Source organism: Chrysochloris asiatica, unplaced genomic scaffold (genome assembly GCF_000296735.1).
Source record: "Chrysochloris asiatica unplaced genomic scaffold, ChrAsi1.0 scaffold00003, whole genome shotgun sequence".
Lineage (NCBI taxonomy): Eukaryota > Metazoa > Chordata > Mammalia > Afrosoricida > Chrysochloridae > Chrysochloris > Chrysochloris asiatica.
In genome coordinates, this window is record NW_006408521.1 from 13190565 (window position 1) to 13193413 (window position 2849).

At 38.8% G+C, this 2849-nt stretch overlaps 1 pseudogene; it reads right to left on the reverse strand.

Moving 5' to 3' along the window:
- Positions 1–276: 276 nt before the first annotated feature.
- LOC102838750 lies at positions 277–2618 on the reverse strand (annotated as a pseudogene).
- Positions 2619–2849: the final 231 nt, after the last annotated feature.

The window sequence follows — 2849 nt, forward strand, 5'->3', positions numbered from 1 at the left end:
CGGTGAACTGCAAGGTCAGCAGTTCGAAGCTACCAGCTGTTCCACAGGAGAAAGATGAGGTTTCTGCTCCTATAAAGATTTACAGCCTCAGAAACTCTGTACAGGGTCGCTAAGGGTCGGAACTGACTCCACAGTACTTAACAACAACAACAACCCTGTATAGAGTTTCCAAGGAGCAGCTGGTGAGTTTGAACTCTGACTTCATGGTTCAAGGGGCTCTTGAAATCCAGGGCTTTATCCTACAATGCCACACCAGGACTCCATTTACCCTTTAGGTCAATTATATATGCAACGTGTACAGTGAAATGAAATTCCTTTCATATCAGTCATGTAATCTCAGGCATAGTCCCATAAGTAATAATCCAGAAGAATGGAATTGATCTTTCCACTAATTTTTTCACCCATTTTTTCAATAAACTCCAGAAGACAATCCCAGATCAGCTCAACACACCACATGAAGCAACCTCGGATTTCTTCTACCTTACCCCATCTGAGAGCATTTCTCCTTTACAAATCTTCTTTAGTAGTTCATTAGAGTATCTCAGAACTCCAGGATGAACAAGAATCTGAGGTAATCTGTAATCAGCAAACAGGGTGACACTGGAGATGTCCTTAAAGAGGCCACCTCCTTTTCTTCCTAACACACTCCAAGTACCTGCCACAAGGAGCTTGGCCCATTTATATGCATAAGACCCTTTTCCCTCAAACTAAGTCACATCTCTGTAAGAAGGAAAACTTTCAACTACCAAGTGCATTAACTATTGTGTGCTGTTTTCACTTTTTTGGACACAATTCGGAAACTCAAGCAGAATTTTCCTGGTTTCATTGAAAATCCAATGCCTTTCTTCTATCAAAGTGATGAGAATGTCCGTATCAGGACAGAATGTATGCTGAACCTGCTCCAAGGGTCACTGTGGCATAGTAGGAAGCAGTAGTTACTGGTATCCCTTCATGGAGGATTTACCCTACATATTTTTAAGTGACACAGTTCAATCTATACACTTCTTAAATATTTTTAAACTTCAAAGAGATTATGACTTTTATGAATTATCATTTTAATATTTTATATGATGGGAAATACATAGGAAAATATTTTACCCTAAAGTTCAAGTTTTATCTCTCTGTCTGCAACCAAGTGTTTCTCTGGGGAAAGGGTTGAGTTGGAATAATAGGAATTATTGCATATCTCTAGACAGGCAGGGTGTCCATGAACGTTTTACAGCAGTGGCTCTCAAACGCAGCTTACTCTCAGATTTATTTGGTTCACTTGATAAACATGCAAACCCTGGGGCCCCTAACCAAACCTGGAGAACCGACTTTAGTAGATCTCAGAAAGAACCTGAAGGCAGGTGATTATGATGATTCATTTGTTGTCCAGAAAGTTCAACAATGCCAGAGAAGATATTTCTCCAGTGTCATATCAAACAGAAACACATCAGCATTAATTTCGGAGTCCTTGTATAGGACTGTAGGATAAGCACTGAACTGCTAACCACAAGGTCAACAGCTCAAACTCATCAGCTGCTGCTTGGAAGCACTGTACAGTGTTGCTATTATGAGTCAGAACTAACTCAACAGCACTTAACACCAACAAAGAAGTAAGGTAACAAGCTCATATGCAAACACAATTTAGAGGATGAATCAGCAGATAAATAAAGATTTTTAAAATGCAAGATATTTAAATATTGATTTAAAAAACATTTTCACATGTTGCTGTTGTCGTTAGGTGCCATCCAGTCAGTTCTGACTCATAGTAACACAAATCAATGCAAAACAGAATGAAACACTACGCAGACTCGTGCCATCCTCACAACTGTTACACTTGAGCCCATTACTGCTGCTACTGTGTCATTTCATCTCATTGGGAACCTTCCTCTTTTTTACTGAGCCTTCAGTTTACCAAGCATGACATCCTTCTCCAGGATTTGATCCCTCCTGATAACGCATCCAAAGTATAAGAGGTGACAGCTTACCATTGTCATTTCTAAGGAGCATTCTGCTTGTACTCCTTCCAACACTGATTTATTTGTTCTTCTGACAGTCCATGATACTGCTAATATTCTTCTCCAACACCATAACTCAAATGTATCAATTCTTCACCAGTCTTTCTTTTCATTGTCCAACTTTCACATGCATATGAGGGTAATTGAAAATAAGTTGACTTGATATAGGCATACGTTAGTCCTCAAACTGATACCTTTGCTGTTCAACACTTGAAAGATGTCTGTCTACCTAATGCAATATGTCATTTAATTTCTTGACTACTGCTTGCATGAGTGTTGATTATGGATCTGACAACTTGAATCTTTTCTCTTTTTTTAATCATAATGTTCTTTATTGGTCCAGTTGTTAGGATTTTTGTTTACACTGAGGTGTAATTCTTACTGAAGGCTGTTGTCTTTTATCTTCATTGTAAGTATTTTAAGTCCACTTAACTTCCAGCAAGCACCATTGTATCATCTGCATATCACAAGTTGTTATTCTGCCAATCCTGATGTCATGTTCTTCTTCATAGAATCCAGTTTCTCAGATTTTTTGTTCAGTATGCAGATTCACTAAGTATGGTGAAAGGATATAACCCTGGCCTACATCTTACCTGACTTTAAACCATTCAGCATCCCCTACTTCTGTTCTAACAGCTGCCCATTGGTCTATGGGCATAACTTCCTAATGAACGAAATTAAGTTTTCTGGAATACCCATTCTTCACAATGGCATCCATAGTTTATCATGACCGACACAGTTGAAAACCTTTGCAACGTCAATAAAGGAGAAGTAAGCAAATTTCTGGTATTCTCTGCTTATAGTCAAGATCCATCTGACATCAGCAATGATATCCCTAGGTCCACA